Consider the following 7,188-nt stretch of genomic DNA (forward strand, 5'->3'; position numbering starts at 1 on the left):
GAAGAGACAAAATCCAAATAAGCTCAATAAGAAACAAAGTGGGAGATATTACAACTGACACCACAGAAATACAAAAGATCATTCATGGCTACTATAAACATCTTTATGCACAAAAACTAGAAAACCTAGAAGAGACGGATAAAGTCCTGAAAATAAATAAAACCCTCCTAGCTTAAATCAGGAAGAATTAGATACCCTGAACAGACCAATAACAAGCAGCGAGACTGAAATGGTAATTTTTAAATTACCAACATAAAAAGTCCAGGACCAGATAGATTCACAGCAGAATTCTACCAGATATTCAAAGAATTGGTACCAATCCTTTAGACACTATTCCACAAGATAGAGAAAGAGGGATCCCTCCCTAATTCATTCTATGAAGCCAGCATCACCCTAATACCAAAACCAGGAAATGGCATAACCAAAAAAGAAAACTACAGACCAAAATCCCTGATGAACATAGATGCTAAAATCCTTAACAAAACACTAGATAACCGAATCCAACAACATATCAAAAAGAATCCGCCGTAATCAAGTGGGTTTCATACCAGGGATGCAGGGATGGTTTAACATATGCAAGTCAATAAATGTGATACTCCGCATAAACAGAATTTTTTAAAATCACATGATCATCTCAATAAATGCAGAAAAAGCATTCAACAAAATCCAGCATCCCTTATGATTAAAACTCTCAGCAAAATCGACATACAAGAAACACCTCAACGTAATAAAAGCCATCTATGACAAACCCACAGCCAACATTATACTGAATGGGGAAAAGTTGAAAGCATTTCCTCTGATACCTGGAACAAGATAAGGATGCCTACTCTGACCACTCCTCTTCAACTTAGTACTAGAAGTCCTAGCCAGAGCAATCAGACAACAGAAAGTAACAAAGGGCATCCAGAGCCGCCCCCTTCTGCGCGGTCACGCCAAGCCAGCTCCTGGGCCTGGAACCGGGCGGCAGCCCCCCAGCTTCACCCACCACCTCCTTACCATGGACACCCGCAAAGTAAGCGAGCTTCAGCCCTTTGTGAAAATGTGTAAGCAGGATCCGAGCATTCTGCACACCGAGGAAATGCGCTTCCTGAGGGAGTGGGTGGAGACCATGGGAGGTGAAGTACCACCTGCTACTCAGAAAGCTAAATAAGAAGAAAATACCAAGGAAGAAAAACCTGATAGTAAGAAGGTGGAGGAAGACTTAAAGGCAGACGAACCATCAAGTGAGGAAAGTGATCTAGAAATTGATAAAGAAGGTGTGATTGAACCAGACACTGATGCTCCCCAAGAAATGGGAGATGAAAATGCAGAGACAACGGAGGAGATGATGGATCAGGCAAATGATAAAAAAGTGGCTGCTATCGAAGCCTTAAATGATGGTGAAATCCAGAAAGCCATTGACTTATTCACAGATGCCATCAAGCTGAATCCTCGCTTGGCCATTTTGTATGCCAAGAGGGCTAGTGTCTTCGTCAAATTACAGAAGCCAAATGCTGCCATCTGAGACTATGACAGAGCCATTGAAATAAATGCTGATTCACCTCAGCCTTACAAGTGGCGGGGGAAAGCACACAGACTTCTAGGCCACTGGGAAGAAGCAGCCCATGATATTGCCCTTGCCTGTAAATTGGATTATGATGAAGATGCTACACAATGCTGACAGAAGTTCAACCTAGGGCACAGAAAACTGCAGAACGTCGGAGAAAGTATGAGCAAAAATGTGAAGAGCGAGAGATCAAACAAAGAATAGAATGAGTTAAGAAGCCTCGAGAAGAGCACGAGAGAGCCCAGAGGGAGGAAGAAACCAGACGACAGTCAGGAGCTCAGTATGGCTCTTTTCCAGGTGGCTTTCCTGGGGGAATCCCTGGTAATTTTCCAGGAGGAATGCCTGGAATGGGAGGGGGCATGCCTGGAATGGCCGGAATGCCTGGACTCAATAAAATTCTTCTTTTTAATTTCATTATTATTATGCTTTAAGTTTTAGGGTACATGTGCATGATGTGCAGGTTTGTTACATATGTATACATGTGCCATGTTGGTGTGCTGCACCCATTAACTCGTCATTTAACATTAGGTATATCTCCTAATGCTATCCCTCCCCCCTCCCCCCATCCCGCAACAGTACCCGGAGTGTGATGTTCCCCTTCCTGTGTCCATGTGTTCTCATTGTTCAATTTTCACCTATGAGTGAGAACATGCAGTGTTTGGTTTTTCGTCCTTGCGATAGTTTGCTGAGAATGATGGTTTCCAGTTTCATCCATGTCCCTACAAAGGACATGAACTCATCATTTTTTATGGCTGCATAGTATTCCATAGTGTATATGTGCCATATTTCCTTAATCCAGTCTATCCTTGTTAGACATTTGGGTTGGTTCCAAGTCTTTGCTATTGTGAATAGTGCCACAATAAACATACGTCTGCATGTGTCTTTATAGCAGCATGATTTATAATCCTTTGGGTATATACCCAGTAATGGGATGGCTGGGTCAAACGGTATTTCGAGTTCTACACCCCTGAGGAATCGCCACACTGACTTCCACAATGGTTGAACTAGTTTACAGTCCCACCAACAGTGTAAAAGTGTTCCTATTTCCCCACATCCTCTCCAGCACCTGTTGTTTCCTGACCCTTTAATGATTGCCATTCGAACTGGTGTGAGATGGTATCTCATTGTGGTTTTGATTTGCATTTTTCTGATGGCAAGTGATGATGAGCATTTTTTCATGTGTTTTTTGGCTGCATAAATGTCTTCTTTTGAGAAGTGTCTGTTCGCATCCTTTGCCCACTTTTTGATGGGGTTGTTTCTTTTTTTCTTGTAAATTTGTTTGAGTTCATTGTAGATTCTGGATATTAGCCCTTTGTCAGATGAGTAGGTTGTGAAAATTTTCTCCCATTTTTAGGTTGCCTGTTCACTCTGATGGTAGTTTCTTTTGCTGTGCAGAAGCTCTTTAGTTTAATGAGATCCCATTTGTCAATTTTGGCTTTTGTTGCCATTGCTTTTGGTGTTTTAGACATGAAGTCCTTGCCCATGCCTATGTCCTCAATGGTATTGCCTAGGTTTTCTTCTAGGGTTTTTATGGTTTTAGGTCTAACATGTAAGTCTTTAATCCATCTTGAATTAATTTTTGTATAAGGTGTAAGGAAGGAATCCAGTTTCAGCTTTCTACATATGGCTAGCCAGTTTTCCCAGCACCATTTATTAAATAGGGAGTCCTTTCTCCATTGCTTGTTTTTGTCAGGTTTGTCGAAGATCAGATGGTTGTAGATAGGCCGCATTATTTCTGAGGGCTCTGTTCTGTTCCATTGATCTATATCTCTATTTTGATACCAGTACCATGCTGTTTTGGTTACTGTAGCCTTGTAGTATAGTTTGAAGTCAGGTAGCGTGATGCCTCTAGCTTTGTTCTGTTGGCTTAGGATTGACTTGGCGATGCGGGCTCTTTTTTGGTTCCATATGAACTTTAAAGTAGTTTTTCCAATTCTGTGAAGAAAGTCATTTGTAGCTTGATGGGGATGGCATTGAATCTATAAATTACCTTGGGCAGTATGGCCATTTTCATGATATTGATTCTCCCTACCCATGAGCATGGAATGTTCTTCCATTTGTTTTTATCCTCTTTTATTTCATTGAGCAGTGGTTTGTAGTTCTCCTTGAAGAGGTCCTTGACATCCCTTGTAAGTTGGATTCCTAGGTATTTTATTCTCTTTGAATCAATTGTGAATGGGAGCTCACTCATGATTTGGCTGTTTGTCTGTTATTGGTGTATAAGAATCCTTGTGATTTTTGTACATTGATTTTGTATCTTGAGACTTTGCTGAAGTTGCTTATCAGCTTAAGGAGATTTTGGGCTGAGACAATGGGGTTTTCTAGATACACTATCATGTCATCTGCAAACAGGGACAATTTGACTTCCTCTTTTCCTAATTGAATACCCTTTATTTCCTTCTCCTGCCTAATTGCCCTGGCCAGAACTTCCAACACTATGTTGAATAGGAGTGGTGAGAGAGGGCATCCCTGTCTGGTGCCAGTTTTCAAAGGGAATGCTTCCAGTTTTTGCCCATTCAGTATGATATTGGCTGTGGGTTTGTCATAGATAGCTCTTATTATTTTGAGATACGTCCCATCAATACCTAATTTATTGAGAGTTTTTAGCATGAAGGGTTGTTGAATTTTGTCAAAGGCCTTTTCTGCATCTATTGAGGTAATCACGTGGTTTTTGTCCTTGGTTCTGTTTATATGATAGATTACATTTATTGATTTGCATATGTTGAACCAGCCTTGCATCCCAGGGATGAAGCCCACTTGATCATGGTGGATAAGCTTTTTGATGTGCTGCTGGATTTGGTTTGCCAGTATTTTATTGAGGATTTTTGCATCAATGTTCATTAAGGATATTGGTCTAAAATTCTCTTTTTTTGTTGTGTCTCTGCCAGGCTTTGGTATCAGGATGATGCTGGCCTCATGAAATGAGTTAGGGAGGATTCCCTCTTTTTCTATTGATTGGAATAGTTTCAGAAGGAACGGTAGCCGCTCCTCCTTGTACCTCTGGTAGAATTCGGCTGTGAATCCATCTGGTCCTGCACTTTTTTTGGTTGGTAAGCTATTGATTATTGCCACAATTTCAGAGCCTGTTATTGGTCTATTCAGAGATTGAACTTCTTCCTGGTTTAGTCTTGGGAGGGTGTATTTGTCAAGGAATTTATCCATTTCTTCTAGATTTTCTAGTTTATTTGCGTAGAGGTGTTTGTAGTATTCTCTGATGGTAGTTTGTATTTCTGTGGGATCGGTGGTGATAACCCCTTTATCATTTTTTATTTCATCTATTTGATTCTTCTCTCTTTTCTTCTTTATTAGTCTTGCTAGCAGTCTATCAATTTTGTTGATCTTTTCAAAAAACCAGCTCCTAGATTCATTAATTTTTTGAAGGGCTTTTTGTGTCTCTATTTCCTTCAGTTCTGCTCTGATTTTAGTTATTTCTTGCCTTTTTCGCTAGCTTTTGAATGTGTTTTCTCTTGCTTTCTAGTTCTTTTAATTGTGATGTTAGGGTGTCAATTTTGGATCTTTCCTGCTTTCTCTTGTGGGCATTTAGTGCTATAAATTTCCCTCTACACACTGCTTTGAATGTGTCCCAGAGATTCTGGTATGTTGTGTCTTTGTTCTCATTGGTTTCAAAGAACATCTTTATTTCTGCCTTCATTTCATTATGTACCCAGTAGTCATTCAGGGGCAGGTTGTTCAGTTTCCATGTAGTTGAGCGGTTTTGAGTGAGTTTCTTAATCCTGAGTTCTAATTTGATTGCACTGTGGTCTGAGAGACAGTTTGTTATAATTTCTGTTCTTTTACATTTGCTGAGGAGTGCTTTACTTCCAACTATGTGGTCAATTTTGGAATAGGTGTGGTGTGGTGCTGAAAAAAATGTATATTCTGTTGATTTGGGGTGGAGAGTTCTGTAGATGTCTATTAGGTCCACTTGGTGCAGAGCTGAGGTCAATTTCTGGGTATCTTTGTTAACTTTCTGTTAGACTCCCACACAATAATAATGGAAGACTTTAACACCCCACTGTCAACATTAGACAGATCAACGGGACTCAATGAAATTCTTAGTGATCCAGAGGTTCTTGCAGCCATGCAGGATCCAGAAGTTATGGTGGCCTTCCAGGATGTGGCTCAGAACCCAGCAAATATGTCAAAATACCAGAGCAACCCAAAGGTTATGAATCTTATCAGTAAATTGTCAGCCAAATTTGGAGGCCAAGCATAATGCCCTTCTGATAAATAGAGCCCTTGCTGAAGGAAAAGCAACCTAGATCACCTTATGGATGTTGCAATAATACAAACCAATGTTCCTCTGACCTTCTCATCAAGAGAGCTGGGGTGCTTTGAAGATAATCCCTACCCCTCTCCCCCAAATGCAGCTGAAGCATTTTACAGTGGTTTGCTATTAGGGTATTCGTTTAGATAATGTTTTCCTACTAGGAATTAAAAACTTTAAACACTTTTTAAATCTTCAAAATATTTAAAACAAATTTAAAGGGTCTGTTAATTCTTATATTTTTCTTTACTAATCGTTTTGGATTTTTTTTCTTTGAATTATTGGGCAGGGAAGATACTTATGTATGGAAGATTATTGCTCTAATTTGAGTGAAATAAAAGTTATTAGTGCAAGGCAAACATAACTCATTTGAAGATTAAAAAAAAAGAAATAAAGGGCATCCAAATTGGTAAAGAGGAAGTCAAATGGTCCCTGTCTGCTGATGATATAATCATTTACCTAGAAATCCCTAAAGAATCCTCCAGAGATCTCCTAGAACTGATAAAAGAATTCAGCAAAGTTTTTAGACACAAAATTAATGTACACAATCAGTGTACTCTTCTATACAGTTGCTCTTCTGTATAGCGACCAAGCTGAAAATCAAATCAAGAACTCAACCCCTTTAACAATAGCTGTAAAAAAAATATGTATATATATGTATATATATGTGTATATATATATATATATATACACATATATATATGAATATACCTAACCAAGGAGGTTAAAGACCTCTACAAAGAAAACTACAGAACACTGCTGAAATAAACCATATGTAACACAAACAAACGGAATCACATCCCATGCTCATGGATGGGTAGAATCAATTTTTTTTTTCTTTGAGACATAGTATCACTCTGTCACCCTGGCTGGAGTGCAGTGGTGCCATCTCTGCTCACTGCAACCTCTGCCTCTGGGTTCAAATGATTCTCATGCCTCAGCCTCCCCAGTAGCTGGGATTACAGGCATGCACCACCATGCCCAGCTAATTTTTGGGTTTTTAGTAGGGATGGGGTTTTGTCATGTTGGCCAGGCTGGTCTCAAACTCCTGAGAAGTGATCCACCCACCTTGGCTCCCAAAGTGCTGGGATTACAGGTATGAGCCACCGCACCCGGCCGGTAGAATGAATATTGTGAAAATGAGCATACTGCCAAAAGCAATCTACAAATTCAATGCAATTCCCATCAAAATACCACCATCATTTTTCACAGAATTAGAAAAAACAATTATAAAATTCATATGGTATTGAAAAAGAGCCCACATCGCCAAAACAAGACTAAGCAAAAATAACAAATCTGGAGGCATCACATTACCTGATTTCAAACTATACTATAAGGCCATAGTCACCAAACCAGCATGGTACTGATATAAAAA

At 39.6% G+C, this 7,188-nt stretch overlaps 1 pseudogene; it reads left to right on the top strand.

Annotated features, from left to right (window-relative positions):
- Window positions 1–997: 997 nt before the first annotated feature.
- On the top strand, window positions 998–5,762 carry LOC100583386 (annotated as a pseudogene).
- The last annotated feature ends 1,426 nt before the right edge of the window (window positions 5,763–7,188 follow it).

The sequence above is a fragment of the Nomascus leucogenys genome, chromosome 3 (genome assembly GCF_006542625.1).
Source record: "Nomascus leucogenys isolate Asia chromosome 3, Asia_NLE_v1, whole genome shotgun sequence".
NCBI lineage: Eukaryota > Metazoa > Chordata > Mammalia > Primates > Hylobatidae > Nomascus > Nomascus leucogenys.